Here is a 19736-nt window from a genome sequence, read left to right on the forward strand (position 1 = left end):
ACTTTGGGAGGCCGAGGAGGGCAGATTACTTTAGTTTAGGAGTTCGAGACCAGCCTGGGCAACATGGCGAAACCCCACGCTACAAAAAATAGAAAAAATTAGCCAGGCGTGGTGGCACGTGCCTTTATTCCCAGCTGCTTGGGAAGCTGAGGTGGGAGGATTGCTTGAGCCCAGGAATTGAGGTTGCAGTGAGCTGAGATCGCACAACTGCACTCCAACCTGGGTGACAGAGCAAGACCCTGCCTCAAAATTTTTTTTAAAGCAAGCCAATTTTAATATAATAGAAATATCTCTTTTTCCCCCTGAGTTTTTCTTTCTAAATACTATAAACCTTTTGACAGAAAACTTTCAGTGTATCAGAAGACTTTCATTTTCAGTTATTTGTATAATTCTTCCTTTCATTTAAAAAATCTCTAATTTTAAATAAGAATGTCCAGCATTCTTATTTGATGAGCTCCATCTTATTGATGGAACTATTTGAGACTTAAAGTAGATGTATTTCCAATTTCAAGAGCCTATAAATAGAAGAAAATAAGAATAACAAAACTCAAGTTTAACGTAAGAATTAATGGAATTAGAAATGTGTAGGAATTAAAGCTTTTAAGTGAGGGTAAAGTGTCAAGAATAAAATAATGTTGCAAAGAAGGGATGATACTCAATTCTGAAAAAACAGCAGTATTTAGAATAATGATTTCCAGAGTTGTAGTAGGATGGGAAAGATGTAGTAGAATGGGACTGGGCGGTGTGCAAGATAATTTAGCTCATTGTGGAAAAGAAATTAGAACTTCAAGATGTACTTATTTTTATCTCATCCTTTAAAAATGTCTATTTTGTGACCTTTACAGTAAACATATTTATTGAAAATGTAAACACAAACAATATTTACTGAAAGGAATTGTTTTGGAGACCACTGCTTAAACTACCTGAAAGAACAATGGAAAACAAAATGAGCATGGAAGGCAGATACATTTAACTTTTAAAATTCTGGCTTAATTGTTTACAAACTTTCTAACCAGGGCAAGTTAACTATTTTGAACCTCAGTTTCTCCAGTTATATTAGGTAATTCTTCATGGGAATGTTTTGAGTATTAAATGAAATAATAAATATGTCAAAGACTTTATAAAGTTTCCCTCCCTTTTTGTAAAATAAAAAGGAACCAACAAGTTGAGGTTACAAGAGATATGTTGTTGGGATGAAAAATTAATCAGCTGTTAGCTGTTGCCTGGGTATTTTCCTTGTGATTATTTATTTTATTTACATATATTTTTGGAGACAGAGTCTGTCTCTCTGTCACCCAGGCTGGAGTATTGTGGCGTGCTCTCAGCTCACTGCAACCTCTGCCTCGTCGGTTCAAATGATTCTTGTGCCTCAGCCTCCCGAGTAGTTCAGATTACAGATGTGTGCCACCATGGCCAGCTAATTTCTTTGTATTTTTAGTGGAGATGGGTTTCGCCACGTTGGCCAGGCTAGTCTCGAAATCCTGGCCTCAAGTGATCCACCTGCCTCGGCCTCCTGAAGTGCTGGGATTACAGCCATGAGCTGCCACACCCGGCCACAGTGATTTTTTTTTTTTTTTTTAATTTTCTACCACTTTCTTCTTTCAATAAAACCATACTCAATGTAGAAAAAGAGCAGGAAAGTCAGGACACTGGGAAGCTTTGCTACTAACTTTGAATGTGTGATCTTGAACACGTAATTTTATCTTTATCTTATCTGTAAAACAAAGGGATTGAACTAGATTACTTGTAAGATGCCTTCCTACTTTAATATATCAGTGAATCTTTTCAAAACAAAGTAATTATATTGAATGTAACTGTCATCCTAGGGTAAGTGAAATAGTCTTTAACTACATGCAGGTGACAGTTTGTGAGCTTGCTTAAAAACATGATTGCTTTGCCTGTTCTCAAGAAATTTTAGTCAAGTGCAAGTTAGAGCTAATAATACAACCAAATCACAGTGTTTTTGCATTCCCAGAAATTGTTAGTACTGTATGTGATCAGTATGTACAATAAATTTTTTTACCAACTAAAAAAATTTCTTAAGGAAAACAATATTGACCTAAGGAAAAATGTTTAGAGCTAGATAAAGGAAATTAATATCTCTAGATGCAATTTTACTTTACAACTTTATTGAGGTATGATCCACTTAATATAAACTTCACCTGTTCAAGTATACAGTTTGATGGTTTCCAGTTTTAGAACCTTTTCATCAGTCCCCAAATTTTCCTCAGGCCTATTTGTAGTGAGTTCCCAACTCCCACAACCCTCTCCAGTTCTGGCAACTACTGATTTGCTTTTTGTTTCTATAAATTTTTCTGGACATTTCATCTAAAAAGAATTATACTGTATGTAGTCTTTTGCATCTGGCTTCTTTCACTTTGCGTGTCTTGAGGTTCATTTATGACATGGCATGTATCAGTATTTTGTTCTTTTTTATTGCTGAATGGTAGTTCATTATATTGCGATATGTTATCTATACACTAGTTGGTAGATACTTATATAATTTCCAGCTTTTTACTTTTATGAATAATACTTTTTTGAGCATTCATGGAGAAATCTTTGTGTGGACATACGTTTTTATTTATCTTGGATACATTCCTAAGAATGGAATTGCTGGACCGTATGATAAATTAACTTTTTAAGAAACAGCCAAACTCTATTCCAATGTGGCTGTATCATTTTACATTTCTACCAGCAGTGTGTAAGGGTTCAGGTTTCTCCACATCTTCACCAACACTTAATATTGTCTTTTTCATAATATTACAGCAATTTAATGGATGTGTCATGGTATCATTGTGGTTTCAATGAGAATATACCTAATGACTAATGATATTGAGCACTTTTTTTTGTATGTTTATAAGCCATTCATATGTATGTGTTCTTTGGCGAAATGTCTAAGTAAGTTCTTTGCCCATTTTAAAAGTTGCATTATCTTCTTGTTCACTAGTGAGAATTCATTGAATTTCTGAATACAAGAGCTTCATCAGATTTGTGATTTGGCAATATTTTCTCCCAGTCTATGGCTTGTCTTTTCATTTTCTTATTGATATCATTTGAACTACGAAAGTTGTTAACTTTAATGAAATCCAGTTTATCAATTTTATCTGTTATGGCTCATGTTTTTGTTATCTAAGAACTCTTCCTTGTTTTTGTCACCTAAGAACTCTGCCTGACCCAAGGTCGCAAATGCTTTCTCCTATATTTTCCTTTAGATGATTTATAGTTTAAGCTCATATATTTAGGTATTTGAACCATTTGAATTAATTTTTTGTATGGTATAATGTCTGTTTTGTTTTATTTATTTTTGCATGTAGATGTCTAGTTATCTAAAAATCATTTGTTGACAAGACTGTCTCTTATTCCATTGAATTTTCTGAGCATCTTTGTGAAAAATCTAACATAAATGCAAAGATTTGTTTCTGGACTCTAAATTCTCTTCATTGATCAATCTGTATACCTGTCCTTATATTAATACCATACAATCTTGATTACTGTAGCTTCATAGTAAGTTTTGAAATTGGTAGTATAAGTTCTCCAACTTTTTTCTTCCCCAAATTATTTTGGCTATTCTAGATCCTTTATATTTTCCTATAAAGTTAGGATCCGCTTATTTCTACAGAAAAAAAGAAAAAACAGCTGGGATTTTGAAAAAGATTATGTTGAATCTATAGATCAATTTGAAGAGGATTACCATATTAACAATTTTGAATTTTCTAATTTATGAGCATGGAATGTTAAAGATCTTTTTGACTCAGCAATGTCTTATAACAGTGTGCAAATACAAATCTTGTACTTCTTTTTAAAAATTTATTCCCAAATACTCTTCATGGTCCTAGTTTGAATGGAATTGTTTTCTTAATTTCATTTTTGCATTTTTGCTAGAATGTAGAAATACAACTGATTTTCGTATATTGAGTTTCTATCTTGTGATCTAGCTGAGCTTTTTTTTTTTTTAAATTCTAGTTGTTTGTTAGTGGTTTCTTAGGATTTTCTACATACTGGACAGTGTCGTCTGATAATGCAGTTTCATTTCTTCCTGTCTAATCTGAATGCATTTAATATCTTTTTAAGTTATTTTCTTTTTAAGATGTGTTACTTTCTGTTTTACTGTACTAAAACCTACAGGACAATATTCAGTGGAAGGAATAAGAACAGGCATCTTTGTTTTTCTCCTGATAAGGAAGTTAGCTGTAGACTTGTCATTGACACTCTTTATTAGGTTGAAAAAGAGCCTTTTTATTTCTAATTTTTGAGAGTTTTAAAAAATAATGAATAGTTGTTGGATTTTGTCAAGTGTTTTTCCGTGTCTTTCGAAATGATCATGTAGCTTTAGTTGTTATTTCTATTAATAAGATGTTTTACATTAATTTATTTTTAGATGGTTAACCACCCTTGCATTCACAGGATAAATCCCATTTGGTCCTAATGTATAGTCATTTTTATATGTTGCTGAATTTGGTTTTCCAGTTTTTAAAAAATAATTTTTGTATATGTGTTCATGAGGGATATTGGTTTGTAGTATTTTTTTGCATTGTCTCTGTCTGGCTTTGGTGATACCAGACTTAGTTGGGAAATATTCTCCTCTAGTTTATAAAACAGTTTATAAAAGTTTGCTATTCTTTCATAACATTCATTGGTGAAGATCATCTGTGCCTAAGCTTTTCTTAGTGTGAAGATTTTTAATAAATAGTTCAATTTTCTGATTTGTTAGGGATGTATTCGGAGTTTCTATTTCTTGTTGAGTCTGTTCTGATAATTTGTCTTTTGAAGAATTTCTTTTTTTTTTTTTTAAATATGAGTTGTGTAACTTGTTGGCTTAAAGTTCATATTCCCTTTTAATTCTTTCTTTTTGTATTTTTTTGAAAAGGAGTCTCAGTCTGTCACCCAGGCTGTAGTGCAGTGGTATGATCTCGGATCACTGCAGCCTCTGCCTCCTAGGGTCAAGTGATCCTCCCACCTAACCCTCCTGAGTAACTAAAACCACAGGTGCGTGCCACCATGCCTGACTAATTTTTGTATTTTCTGTAGAGATGGGATTTCTCCTTGTTGCCCAGGTTTCTCTCAAACTCCTGGACTCAAATGATCTGCCCGCCTTGGCCTGGAAAGTGCTGGGATTATAGGCATGAGCCATCGTACCTGGCCTTCCCTCTTAATTTCTAAAGGATTGGTGATGATTTCCCCTCCTTCATTTCTGATTTTGGTAATTGGTGTCTGTTCTTCTCTCTTACCTTCCTGGTCGTTCTATTTAAGGGATTGTCAAATTTTGTTGATTTTTTTTTTTTTAAGAACTAATTTTTGAATTCATTGGTATTTCTCTGTTTTTTGTTGTTGTTTTCTGTTTATTTTTACTTTAATCTTTATTTTTTTTCTTCTTCCTGTTTTTGATTTTGTTTGCACTTTTTCTAGTTTCTTAAGGTATGAAAGCAATAGGTACTGATTTGAGACCTTTCTAATATAGGCATTTCAAGCTGTAAATATTCCTACAAAACTGCTTTAGCTGTATCCAATGAAGTTTGATATGTTGTGTTTTCATTTTCATGCAGTTTTAAGTATTTAATTTCTCTCATGATTTCTTCTTTAACCCATAGATTTTTTCAGATTTCTTTCGGTTACGGATTTTAATTTTATTCTTTTGTTGTCAGGGAACACCCTTTATATGATTTGTTGTAAATTTAGTGAGATTTATTTCTTGGTCCAGCATGTGATCAATTTTGGAGAACGTTCTTGTGTGCTTAGAAGGCATTGAGTGTTCTGTGGTCTTTGAGTGGAGTGTTCTGTAAACTTAAGTTAGGTCATTTTGGTTGATAGTGTTGCTGAAGTTTTTTACATCCTTGTTAATTTCTCTCTAGTTATATTTATCATTCAGTTCTGTTGGTTTGTGCTTCATATATTTGGCAGCTTCGTTGTTAGGTATGAACATATGTGTAAATGCTATATCTTCCTGATGTACTGACTCTATCATTATGAAATATCCCTGTTTTTCTTTGTTACTATTTATCTTTAAGTCTGTTTCATCTGCTGTTAATAGCCACTCCAGCTTTTTTATTGTTTCTGTTTGTATGGAGTATATTTTCTATTATTTTACTTTCAACCTATTTGTATCTTTGAATCAAAGAGTGTCTTTTGTAGAAGTATATAATTGGATCTTGTTATTTGAACCAATATGATAGTTTTTGGCTTTTAATTGTCATATTTAGTCTGTTCCCATTTAATGTGATTTTTGATATGAGTGAATTTATTTCTGCCATTCTTCCTTTACTGCCTTCTTTTGTGTTAAATATTCTTTTAGTGTACTATTTAAATTCTTCTGTTGATTTGTTTTTTGGGGTTTTTTTTTTTTTTTAAAGAACAGAGTCTCATTCTGTTGCCCAGGCTTAAGTGTAGTGGCTGTTCACAACTGCCATCATAGCATACTATAGACTCAAACTCTTGGCTCAAGTGATCCTTTCCCTTCAGCCTTGTGAGTAGCTGGGAGTACAGGCATATAGGAGTGCATTGGAGTACACAGTTGTACAGTACTGCATGCAGCTCTCTTGATTTTTTTAAAAACAACTTTTTAGAGTTATTTCCTTGGAGGTTACTATAGGGATTATAATATGCTTCTTAATTTATCACAATCTACTTATATAGTTAAATTTTTATTCCAGTATAGTAGCAGAAAAACTCTCCCTTTAATAAAGTTTAGAGTAGATAAGTTTTTAAAAACAACTGTTTTTTTAAAATATACTGTTTTTAAAATCCTAATTTTTATACTTAGTAAATTTTATACTTAATAATTCTATTTTATGATGTTTCTAGACTATGGTATCAGTTCTGGTTTGTTTTCTATATCAATTAACATTTAGCTAGAATTTATTCTGTATTAACATTAGTTAATTAACATTATTAATTATTAACATTAATATTGACATATGTCAGCATTTAGTGAAATTCTAGCTAAATGCAGTGTCATATTGAATTCTGTTATGAGTTTCATGGTTACTTATAATAAACTCCCAGTTTCCCCATTACACAGTAGAATGGTATTTTTCCAATTTGAACTCTTAATTCTAAATTTTCTTCTACCTTTAAAATTCTGTGATTCTATTTGGTCAAAAGTGTCTATAGAAACAATACTTAATTTGATATGTTTATATAGCAGTTATTCAAAACTTACTCATCTATTACTTGCTAACATCTGATGAGATATAGTTCTAGAGACATTTTTTATTTCTGGACTTTAGTCTTGGATGGATGAAAATTTGATCTGATTTCAGGAAAGAAAAAGGATTGTAAATTAGAATCCATAACATGGTGAAAGAAGTTTGTTTTTAATGTCAATGTAATGATAATTTTTGATAAAGAATTTAATTTTTTAATTTAATTAACTAAATCTAAGGCTGAGCAGATTTTTCTGTATGGTTTCAGACACCAGTAGTGAAAATTACCCAATTCCATTTAATTTGGTAGCAGTAAGATATCAGTTGGCTTTTATTATTTAATCTTCCTTGCTCCTTATCAAACTATACCACATTTATATAAGTAAAAACTTACTTATATTGCTAGCTTTTTGTGGAACTGTTTTGGATTTTATTCTCAATTTTCCCAAGGATTTTACATTTTCAGTCCATGTAATACTTCAACTCTTTTCTTAATAAGAGTATTGCAGGGAGCAGTTTCTAGAATTAACTGATAGGTCTCTGTTAAAATGAGGTTCTCTTTCTAATAAAAAACAGATGTGATGTGGCTAATGTAAGCTTAACATGTAAAGATCATGGTATTAAGATCACTTGATATATGTTTGCATATGACCACCTGGTGTCATCATTTTAACTACATGAACTTGCTCAGCATCCTGATTCATACTCTTTAACCTAGTGTTTGATTGTATAAGGCGTTGTGTTTTTCATCTAATACATTCTCTAGCAGTTTTGTGTTTCATTTCAACCTGGTAACCATATGACCAGCATTGTGCTAGGTGTTATGGAGAGATTTCAAAAATTAATTTTAAAAAATTAATTAGACAAGATTCTGTACTTAAGGTGCCAATGAAATGATTAGAAAGAATGTAATTATGCATGGCTGGATGCTGACTTTGTGTGGTCTAATACAGGAATTCATTAAAGGAAAAGATTGTGAAGTAAAATGGTAGGTAGAGGATGGTTTCCAGGAAGAATTGGAACTTGAAGGATGGTAAGTAAAATGATAGAGGAATAGAGGATAGATAGATTTTGTCTAGGTGTAATGATAAAATAGCAACATAGACAGTCCTTGATTTACAGCGGGTCAACTTTACCGTTCGGATTACTAATGAGTGGGAGCAATGGTAGAAAATCTAAGATTACAGATAGTGATTTTTCATTTTAGAAATATTTGAGCAATAACATTTTAAGGGGAAGTGATTGTCATGTTGACACATTCACACATTGGTACTATAAGAATTTGTAGTGCCAAAAAAGAATCATGAATGAATTGCCACATAATGAAGCAATAAAGAACTTTCAGAGGCCATGGAAATAATTCAGTATTTGAAGAGCTATAGGTAGACCTGAGTAGCTAGAGTTAAGAAGTTATCAAAGATAATGAACCATTAGAGAAAGTGGAGTCAGTAGAGTCAATCTAAGGTACAAGAAAGAAGATTGAGTCACAGAAACCAAAGAATGAGTTACAGGATAGGACTCACTCACCACATGCGTTGAATGTTGCAATACTGTTTTTCTTCTCTTCAGTGTCCCTCTTTTCCTCCTTATAGCTTAAATTCAAAGGTCATTTAATCATTCCCTTGCATACAAATACCTTCAGTTCCTTCGCTCCTCTCTGTTTTGGCAAAACCACAGCTTTGGTTAAATCTCACCCTTGCAGCTAAGTGGTACTGGAGAAGAATTCAAAAAACATAATGACTGGTCTCACTTTAAAGGCAGTGGGCTCTTAATGTTACCCAGCAATTGTACCACACTTCTTTGATCCGTTCACTCTCCTAGATGATTGTTTCATTTTTTTCCTCTCCTGAAAACCTGCAACATCTCTTCCTCATCAAGGCAATCAGAAAAGCTTTCACAAGTACCTGACATCACATTTGTCCTCCCATTCTTTGTTAAACCTACCCTAAACAGGTTTCTGCTCTTCTGTCCCACCATTTTCAAAATGGGTCTTCTCTAAGTCACCAGTAACTTGCATCAAGTCTAGTGGTCAGTTCTCAGACTTCAGTATTCAGTGACCAGTTGATGACCTCTCTGGTATTGGGGGCTCTCTTCATTTTGCTTCTAAGGTACCATATTGTATTAGAATTGCTGTATCAATCCCAGTGCCAACACAGAACACAGAATATCCAAGGTTTCTTTTCAGTTCTTTTTGTTCTTAGAATATATTCCAGTATATTCGTTTCCTAGGGCTGCTATAACAACTTATAATACCATAAAGCTGGTGGCTTAAAACAACAGAGATTTATTCTCTCACAGTTCAAGGGGCCAGAAGGCCAAACCAAAATGTCAGTGTGCCCGTTCACCTTCCAAAGGCTCTAGGAAAGAGTCCTCCCTTGCCTCTTCCAGGCTATTGTAGTGGCTCCAGGGATTCTTTAACTTGTGGCTACATAAAACCCCGGTCTCTGACTCTATCCTCATGTGGCTCCCTTAGTATGTCTGTCTCTTTCTTCTATCTTATATAAGGGTGTGTGTCATTAGATTTAGGGACCACCCTAAATCCAAGATGATCTCATCTTGAGATCCTTTATTACATTGGCAAAGACCCTTTTTCCAAATAAGGTGACATTTATGGGTTCCCAGTGGACTTATTTGCGGGGGATTGCGGGTTTTATATTTCAATAAACTACTCAGTAATTGTATAGTTATAGTACTGTCATCACAGTTACTTGAAAAATGTTTGTGTGTGATTATGGTATTACTTGATATATAGTTGAGTTTGTTTGTTGCTGTTTGTGTTGAGTTTTAGGATTTGCTTTTTCATCCACTAATCAATAATATTGATTTTGAGTATATGTAACATACACAGTCATGTACCATATGATGACATTTGGTCAACAACAGACCATAATGATTGAGGTCCTATAGGATTTTAATACCGTATTTTTACTGTACCTTTTCTATGTTTAGATACACAAATACTTACTATTGTGTTATAAATGGCTACGTATACAGTACAGTAACATGCTGTATAGGTTTGTAGCCTAGGAGCAATAGGCTATACCAGTAGCAATAGGTGTGTAGTAGGCTATACCATCTAGGTTTGTGTAGGTACATTCTATCATGTTTGCACAGTGATGAAATTGCCTAATGGTACATTTCTCAGAACGTTTGTCCCTGTCATTATGTGACACATAACTGTGTGTGTCTCTGAGGTCAAAGTTATTATTAGGAGGATATGCCCAAAATTCTCACTACCATCCCATTTTACCATCCTTGTGGATAACCATTTTATGATTACTGTCAAGTTTATCTTGACCTAACAAGTAAGTCTGATTAACCTCATCTTAATCATGGGATTAAGCGAAAACAAGCGAACTGGCCAGAGTTTCTATCTTTAAAATGGTGATAACAAGACTTATTCATTGGATTATATTGAAGATTAAATGGGGAAAAAAAACTAAAACAACTAGCACAGTGCCTGGCACATAGTAGATATAATTTCCTTTTTTCCCCTCTGTACCTCATAATATAGGCTATGTATTGCCTACAGTTAGGGAGGCTAATCAGTTTGTTCACATATAGCCTTTTCTTTCTATAAAGGAGAATTTGTGGTGTATTAAACAGGCATTATAAAATATTGCCCAGACGTTTTATCAATTTTTTGGCTTTCAGCTCCGGAAACTATAGATAGGATTTATCTATAGTTAGTAGCACTGGTTTGTAAATTTGGAATCTTGATCCTCTCGTTCATTTATGTATTAGAGCAAAGTCAGACTTATTTTAAAAACAATTCTAACCTGCCTGAGGCTTCTGTCTAGAAGTGGAATGTATTTTGGGTAAGCTTCTTAAACTTCATAAAATCACCTTCTCATTTGTTCCTTGCCTTAATTGATAAAACATGTACTTCTGCTCTTAATGATATTCAGCCATATACTCTTGACAGTCTAAATTTTTCTAACACTCAATTTTGAGAAATGTATTAATGGAGGACTGACTAAAGGTTGGCATTCTCTGCATTCCTCTGAATATTTCAAATTTTACTTTTAAGTTAAACCATACCATTGGAGATCTGTGTGCATGGATCGCATGATTTTGACCTCCTGTTAACTTTGCGTTTACTGGATTGTACTTTTAGAATGTGATTTCCCCCGCCCCCCCAAGAAAAGAGAAGAAAAGGAGAAGTCGCCTAAAACAGATCTTTAATTTTTTTAGGAACGCTATTAAGGACCTTCTCCATTATGTCATTCAGCGACTTTCTGAGGACTTACTAGTGAAGTTACTCTCTGATTTCTGCATCTTGGAAAAGCTGTACTTCGGAACAACTACTAATTCACTTTTATTTTACATACATAATATTTTCTTCTTTACCTTGCTAACAAGGAGACTAAAGCCTTATTGTAGGACCAACTCTTGGAGTTTGGAGAACAATGTCTGTTTCTGTGTGCCATTTTTATTTATTTTCGATATCAAAATTTATCCTTTGCCTGGAATCTTTCCCCTGTTTATTTTTAGTCATATGTATGCATCAAAATTACCTGAAGCACTTATTAAATACCAGCTCCCATCCCTGAAAACCTTGGGTTCAGCGGGTGTAATAGATTGCATTAATAGCACCAGTTCTTTGCCATGTGACTATACCATTTATCACCTACTCCTAAAGGGGCAGATTATATTTCCTTGCCCCCTGCTTTGGATTTGGTCATAGGACTCACTTTGGTATTAGTGGGCATGACATGACCAAAGGCTTGAGTAGCACTGGCAGGATTGGGCTCGTATTTTTGTGCCTCTATCATCTCCAAAAGACCATGTCCAGCCTGGCCCACTGGTTCCAGGAGAAAGGTTGAGAAACTGTAGTTTTAGGCCAGTACATATTGAAGTGTTTAGGGGAATGAACTTTGATGTTGTCACCTCTTAAATGGTTCGAGGGAGACACCACACGCACACACACCCACACACACACACACACGCATGCACACACACCCCTGACCACTACCACCACACCACGAGTGAGGAAGGGAAACAGGAGGAAAGAGTTTGTGATTGTTTAAGCAGATGGAGCAAAATGGAAACAATTGGTGAATCTGGTTAAAGATTATGATAGTTTCTTGACTAATTATGTAATTTTTTAAGTTTGAAATTATATCAAAAGTAAAAGTTACCTCTTCACCGAAAAATGTGAAAACATTTAAAACCCAAATAAAATTGTTCTGCAAAGTTTCTAAATCAACTAGTTTGAACATTAAGCTTTGTTCAGTGATAAAAAATCTATACTAATGAACTAGGTACTGTCCAGAATGCACAGAGTATTACTGTTTTTTAAATTTTTAAATTTTGAAATAATGTAGATCCATAGGAAGTTGGGGAAAAATGTACAAGGAAGTCATCACCCAGCTTCTCACAATAATAAAAATTTTATATAACTATATTACAGTTTCAAAACCAGGAAACTGACATTGATACAATCCAGGAACTTGTTCAGATTTAACCAAGTGGATATGTACTGTTGTGTGCGTGTACGGCAGGGGTGTGTGTGTACAGTTGTGTGTACATGTAGTTATGTGTAACAGTATCACACTCAACTTACTATTCTATCACTGTAAGCACTACTTTGGGTGCTATCTCTTCATAACCACACCTGCGCTCTTGTTTTTTGTTTTTGTTTTTTCACAGGGTCTTGCTCTGTCACCCAGGCTGGAGTGCAGTGGTGCAGTCACAGCTCACTGTACTCTCAACCTCCTTGGCTCAAGTGATCCTTACACCTCAGCCTCCCAAATAGCTGGAACTACAGGTGCATGCTACCACACTTGACTAATTTTTGTATTTTTTGTAGAGGTGGGCTTTTGCCATATTGCCCAGACTGTTCTTGAACTCTTGGGCTCAAGCTATCCATCTACCTCGGCCTCCCAAAGTTGGTATTCCAGGCTTGAGCCACTGCGCCTGGCCCACTGGGAGTTTTCAGCCCCTGGCAACCACTAATCTTTTCACCATCTCTATGTTTTTATTTCAAGAATGTTACAAAAATGGAATCATGTAGTTTGTAGGCTTTTGAGATTGGTATTTTTTCTACTTGGTGTAATTTCCTTTATATCATCCAAGTTGATGTTTTTACCAATAATTTTTTTCCTTTTATTGTTCTAGCATTCCATAGTATGGATCTACCGTGGTTGGTTTAACCATTTCTGCATTGAAGGACATTTGTTTCCAGCTTTTGGCTATTATGAAATTGTCTTAGTCCATTTTGTGCTGCTCTAACAGAATATCTGAGACTGGGTAATTTATAAAAACAGAGATTTATTTCTTACAGTTCTGGAGTCTGGCAAGTTCAAGGTTGAGGGGCCCACATCTGGGGAGGAACTTCTTGCTGTGTCATCCCATAATGGAAAGTGGAGGAGCAAGAGAGCACAAGACATTAGTGGGGAGAAATAGAAGGGGACAGAACTCTTCTTTTTATCAGGAACTCACTCCTGAGACAACAACATTAATCCATTTATGAAGGCAAAAGAGTCCTTGTGAACTAATCACCTCTTAAAGGTCTCAACACTGTTGTATTGGGGATTAAGTTTCCAACAAATGAACTTTGGGGGATGCAGTCAGACCATAGCACAAATAAAGCAGCTGTCAACATTCATTTGCAGGTTTTTGCATGAACATAGTTTTCATTTCATAAATACCCAAGAATGTACAATTGCCCTTTTATTTAGCATTTAGATTTTTCCTTTAAAGTTTATTCTGAGGCAATTATTTTCATACTTTATTTGTTAAAAACTACTGTTCTTTCCAAGGCCTTAAAGCTCTAATTCTGTAAACATAGTTATTGTAATTTCAGGCTAATATTTTTAAGGAGTATACATATTTTCTTACATGTATTTAAGAGAGAAATGGATTCAAAACTAAACAACTTTTAAGTGTGCCATGCTTATTAACTAAGATATGTGTGTGAGTAACCAGTAGATTATTTTTTGAAGTAGCATGAGTCAAAATAAATCAAATTGAGAGCGCCTTCAGCTTGTCTGTCAGGTGAGGAATGAACTAATTTGTATGTACCTTTTCTCCCTAGTCTTGTGTCAGTCCATCACTATGTACTAGTTAGATAATCTTCTTTCCTTAGCTAGGCTTTGTCCTTCTTCAGGGACTTGAACATGCTAAGATCCTCATTTCTTCTTCCCCCTTTGCCTATTTAACTCTTACTTATGAGAATTCCTTAATGAGGCATTTCCTCCCTCCCCAAACATAAGTTTAGTTAACCTTCTTTTCTTCTCTTGCAACAGTTTTTGTTTTGTTTTGTTCTTCATATGAAAAACAGCTAGGACTCTGTAATGTTAAGAGTGGGGATTCTGGAATCAGACTTGGGCAAGTTACTTAATCTTTATGTGCCTCTGTTATTAATTATCTTAAAATGAATATAAAAGTAGTACCTAATTCATAAGATAAGAATGAAATGAATTAAAATATGTAAATCCCTTAGATAACAATGCTAGGCATATTATTAAGCACTATGTTAGTATCATCAAATGTCGTTACTGTTATGGAATTTATCACAAATATGTAATTATATGTTTCATAGTGATTATTCAGTGCATCATCCCTACTGGACTCTTAAGGTCTGTGAGGATATGTCTATGGTTTACCACTGTATCCTCAACAACCACTGATGGTCCCTGTTGTAGGTGTTAGGTATTAAGTGCATGATAGTGAATACATAAAGGTTTACTTTTTTTAAAAAAATCTGGAAATCAGGTAATCAAAAAGAAAGAAATTAATCACTTAGTAAGTTTCATCTCCCAGTGATAAGAAAACTTAGGTAAAGAGAGGTTAAACTACTCCTTCAAGTTCAGGCAATTCAGTATTCTAATTGAAAGTGTTGTGTGTCCTTTTTAAGTCTAGTTTTGCTTCTGTGTTTATGTGTCATAATTAATTGTGTTAAAACATAATTTTAGAAACCGATCTTTCTATATCCCTCTTTTCTATACCTCCCAATTTTACTTCAATTTCTTAAACAACAATAAAAGTCCCCTGTAACATAAGATAAAGCTTTTTTTCTTCCTAATTATCTTCTTTAGGTACTTTAAAAATCAATCAGCTATCACATATTCTGGACCCCTATTGAGTTAATATCCCAAGACTTTCAAAACCCAGAAACAACAACAAAAAAAACCCACCAAAAATGCTGTTTGGAGAGTTTCAGGTTTAATTAAAGAGTCTGTTCAGTGCTTTTGCTGTTTGAAATCATTACCTGAGAAATTACGCTATAATACATGGTCATTTGATTTCTGTTTCCATTAGCCTTCTACCCTGGGATATATGACTATTACATTTTCTTTTTTTTTTTTTTTTTTTTTTTTTGAGGCGAAGTCTCGCTCTGTCGCCCAGGCTGGAGTGCAGTGGCCAGATCTCGGCTCACTACAAACTCCTCCTCCCGGGTTCACGCCATTCTCCTGCTTCAGCCTCCCGAGCAGCTGGGACTACAGGCGGCCGCCACCTCGCCCGGCTAGTTTTTTTTTTTTTTGTATTTTTAGTATAGACGAGGTTTCACCGTGTTAGCCAGGATGGTCTCAATCTCCTGACCTCGTGATCCGCCCGTCTCGGCCTCCCAAAGTGCTGGGATTACAGGCTTGAGCCACCGCGCCCGGCCTACATTTTCTTTTTAATAATCTGTGTTTCATAGTACGTTTACTTTTGTGGAACTCTATTATTAAATCAGAAATCTCACTTAAAATTTAAAAATTTATTTTTCTAACAAACAGTTGGTATTACGAAACTAAATTTAAAAATTTTATGTGCAGAAAGGATATAGTATTTGATGTTATCAAAACTTGCATGTTGTGATTGGTTCACTGACCATGAGTATATTGATTTAGAAAAAAATACATCCCTAATTTATATCATACTTAATTTGTATACTTGTCATGTAATGCAGGGGTCCAATGGAAAGCCTAGAAAGGTTACTGTAGGTAATGAGTCACAAGTCACTTTTCTCCATTGATAGCTTCTTTTTCTGTAAATCGAACTACTTAAAATAATTTATAAGCTTAGATCCTTAGTAAGAAGCTGTTTTTTATTGGTTTAAGTTGACTTTTTAAAAATTTATCTTCCCTGGCCAGGCGCAGTGGCTCATGCCTGTAAGCCCAGCTCTTTGGGAGGCGGATAGGGGGTGGATCACCTCAGGTCATGAGTTTGAAGCCAGCCTGGCCAACATGGTGAAAGCCCATCTCTACTAAAAATACAGAAATTAGCCGGGTGGGGTGGTGCCTGCCTATAATCCCAGCTACTTGGGAGGCTGAGGCACAAGAATCGCTTGAACCCGTGAGTCAGAGGTTGCAGTGAGCTGAGATCATGCCACTGCACGCCAGCCTGGGTGACGGAGGGAGACTCTGTCTTAAAAAAAAAAAAAAAAATGGCCGGATTCAGTGGCTCACACCTGTAATCCCAGCACTTTGGGAGGCCAAAGCAGGCGGATCACTTGAGGTCAGGAGTTTGAGACCAGTCTGGCCAAGATAATGAAGCCCCGTCTTTACTAAAAATAAAAAAATTAGCTGGGCGTGGTGGCAGCGCACGCCTGTAGCCCCAGCTACTTGGGGGGCTGAGGCACGAGAATCACTTGAACCCTGGAGGCAGAGGCTGTAGTGAGCCCAGATTGCACCACTGCACTTCAGCCTGGGTGACAGAGTGAGACTTTGTCTTAAAAAAAAAAAAAAAATTATACTCCCTAAAAAGCTATTCCAGTATCTTTTTTCACATTCATTAGTTATATTATTTAGTGGTTATATGTAGTTCTTTTGAACTGTTTTCTGAGTTTTTGAAACCAATTGCAGAAATACAGCCCGAAGGAAACATGGTTTAGCAGTAGTAGGACTGAAAAAAAGAAGGTTTTTTTTGTTTTGTTTTGTTTTATTTTTGTTTTTTTTTTTGAGATGGAGTCTCACTCTGTCACCCAGGCTGGAGTGCAGTGGTGCCATCTCAGCTCACTACAAGCTCCGCCTCCCAGGTTCATGCCATTCTCCTGCCTCAGCCTCCTGAGTAGCTGGTACTACAGGTGCCCGTCACCACGCCCGGCTAATTTTTTGTATTTTTAGTAGAGACGGGGTTTCACGGTGTTAGCCAGGATGGTCTCTATCTGACCTTGTGATCCGCCCGCCTCGGCCACCCAAAGTGCTGGGATTACAGGCGTGAGCCACTGTGCCCGGCCAAAAAGAAGTTTTAATTATTGCTAACCTCACTGTGAGACTGTAGTATTTTGTACCTAACAAAAAAGTTTCCGTAGTAATCCTTAGTAAAAAAAAAAAAAAAAAAAAAAAAAAACCTTCTATTACAGAAAACTATATAGTTGTTATACTGTACTTTTAAATTTTTGTTGTGTTTTTTATAGTCATATTGTTTTTTCTCACATATTTTCAGTCCACAATTGGTTGAATCCATGGATGTGGAACCTGTGAATACGGAAGGCCAACTGTACAAAAAAGACCCCAGAATTAATAAGTAAGGTTAGTAAGTTTTCAGGATACAGAATTAATATACAATATTGTATTGTATTTCTGCATCCTAGCAATTAACAATTGGAAATCAAAAATTTGTCAATTATAATAACATCAAAAATGTGAACTACTTAGGAATAAATCTGAAAAAGTATGTGAAAGCACCATAGACTGAAAACTAGTAAACATTGCTGAGCGAAATTAAAGAATATCTAAATTAGTGAAGATATATACATCATTTGTAGATCATAATGCTCAATATGGTTATCAGTTCTACCCAAATTGTTACATAGATTAAATGCTATATCTATCATATTCCAAGCAGCTTTGTAGAAATTAACAAGATGATTCTAAAATCCATATGTAACTATAAAACAAAAAAAAACCCTAGAATCAGAACAGTTTGGGGAGGGGGAATAAATTTGTACTAAAGCAGAGATATTGATTAGATAGTTGGATATGAGTCTAGTATATGGGGAAGAAGTCAGATTTAGAGATACAAATTTGGGAGCCATAAGCGCAGAAGCACTGTTTTAAAATCATACCAATGAATGAGGTCAACAGTAGAGTACGGAGAGGAAGATAAAAGGAACCAGAAGAGGATTCTGGAGTGGCCAGGTTAGTCAGCAGAACTAGGAGAATGTGTTGTTCTGGAAAACAAGTAAAGAATTATTCAAGGAGGAGAGAGTGATCAACTTTATTGATTACTAGGTCACATCATTTGGGGTGAGAGGCTTGCCCACTGAATATAGCAATTTTAGTGCCATTGCTAACTGTGGCAAGATATTTGGTGGAATGGAGAATAAAAACACATATGATTATGGGTTCCAAGAGAAAGTAGGAGAAGAATTAGGGATAAATATAAACAACTGAGGTAATTTTGCTCTGAAAGGGAACAGAAGAATTAAGTCATTGTTGGAGGGAGATCATAGGGTTCAGGATAAAGGGTGGGGTTTTTTGGGTTTTGTTTTTATTGAGAGTAGGGAGAATTATTTGCGTATATATGTTTTATGCTGATTGGGATTATTCAATATGTGGAAAAATGGATGATGCAGGAGAGAGGAGAATTGCTGAAATGGTATTTTTGAATGAGTTAGAGCAGGATAGAGATCAGTATGCAGATTATGCATAAGTGATCCATGATTGTTTGCACCTCTTCCATGTATACCCTTTCTTGATTGCTCTTTCATGTGCTTTATTAATGATCTTACCTATTTAATTGGGAGAGTTTCCTAAAGTATCTGAAGCATATTCCATGTTCTCATACTAGATTGTCTGGAAGAATTGAGGATCAAAAATCAAAGTAGCCAACTGTACAAAAAAGACCCCAGAATTAATAAGTAAGGTTAGTAAGTTTTCAGGATACAGAATTAATATACAGTATTGTATTGTATTTCTGCATCCTAGCAATTAACAATTGGAAATCAAAAATTTGATTGAAGAAGATTCTTAAGGCAGCCAAATTCCAAATGGCTAACAGAACCAAAATGGCAAAGACTATTACATACTTTTATAATTTAATTTTAATGTTAATATAGAAGTCTTGTTCACAAGTTTTTCGTATATTTCACATATATCTCAATAAAGTTTCCATTTCGGTATTTAAACAAAAAAACCTACACACTTCGGGATCTTTTGCTTTCTAATATTGTTGAATAATCAGTTCAGAAGAATCTAGCCAATCTTTGATGTGCTAGTAAAAAAAAAAAAAACAAAACTGAATTTTTAATTTTCCCACTTATTTACATTAGTTGAAAGTGTGCCCTCTTGTGGTCTATTTAGTAATTTTCACGTAAAAGGCTTTTCCTTTTATATTGCATACTGAATTAATTGTATATCACATATGTTTTGGTTAAAAGTTGAGATCTAGATCTTAATTTTATAGTTCTTTAAAACCTAAACCTCATTTGGAAATAAACAGTCATTGTTTGATTTTGCATTTCTAATACGATTGTATATGAAACACTCATAATTATAACGGTTTCAACCTGTATAAGGGACTTGGAGACAGGCTATTTCTTTTGCAGTATAAAAGAAGATGAGAAATAAATTTTGTTTTGGTGTGTTGGGGGTGGGCTAGGAATCCAAACAATTCATAGATGCGCTTTGAAATTTGCTCTGTAGCCTCTATGTACAAATAAAT

The 19736-nt window shown here is 34.8% G+C and overlaps 1 protein-coding gene across 4 annotated transcripts in view; it reads left to right on the top strand.

The window, feature by feature from the left end:
• The window catches only part of NIPBL (NIPBL cohesin loading factor), a 196286-nt gene that overhangs the window by 54331 nt on the left and 122219 nt on the right, over window positions 1–19736 (top strand). Inside the window, exon 2 of one of the 4 annotated variants that reach the window (XM_033179375.1) lies at window positions 17517–17602. The exons of the other annotated variants lie outside the window; for them this stretch is intronic. The gene's annotated coding sequence lies outside the window, so the exon portion shown is untranslated. The remainder of the gene's footprint in view (window positions 1–17516; window positions 17603–19736) is intronic. 4 annotated transcript variants of the gene reach the window in all.

The sequence above is a fragment of the Trachypithecus francoisi genome, unplaced genomic scaffold (genome assembly GCF_009764315.1).
Source record: "Trachypithecus francoisi isolate TF-2019V2 unplaced genomic scaffold, Tfra_2.0 Lachesis_group2, whole genome shotgun sequence".
Taxonomy (NCBI): domain Eukaryota; kingdom Metazoa; phylum Chordata; class Mammalia; order Primates; family Cercopithecidae; genus Trachypithecus; species Trachypithecus francoisi.